At 47.0% G+C, this 328-nt stretch overlaps 1 protein-coding gene across 2 annotated transcripts in view; it reads right to left on the reverse strand.

The window, feature by feature from the left end:
* The window catches only part of MTR (5-methyltetrahydrofolate-homocysteine methyltransferase), a 114,188-nt gene that overhangs the window by 102,798 nt on the left and 11,062 nt on the right, over window positions 1–328 (reverse strand). The gene's annotated exons all lie outside the window — the stretch shown is intronic.

Genomic DNA, 328 nt, shown 5'->3' on the forward strand with positions numbered 1-328 from the left:
CTCATAGGGTAGCCAGATTATAGCCCTATCTCATAGGGTAGCCAGATTATAGCCCTATCTCATAGGGTAGCCAGATTATAGCCCTACCTCATAGGGTAGCCAGATTATAGCCCTACCTCATAGGGTAGCTATATGCTAATTTCAAGATAGCAAATCAAGTATCTGGCACACTGTGGCCACTAACAAACATTGGTTCTGTTCCTTTATCTTCTCCCTGCTTCAAGAACTGCACTCTTGGGCGGCGCCTGTGGCTCAAAAGAGTAGGGTGCTGGCCCCATATACCAGAGGTGGCAGGTTCAAACCCAGCCACGGCCCAAAAAAAAAAAAA

The sequence above is a fragment of the Otolemur garnettii genome, unplaced genomic scaffold (assembly GCF_000181295.1).
Source record: "Otolemur garnettii isolate 467f Iridium unplaced genomic scaffold, OtoGar3 scaffold00312, whole genome shotgun sequence".
In the NCBI taxonomy this organism is placed as follows: Eukaryota; Metazoa; Chordata; class Mammalia; order Primates; family Galagidae; genus Otolemur; species Otolemur garnettii.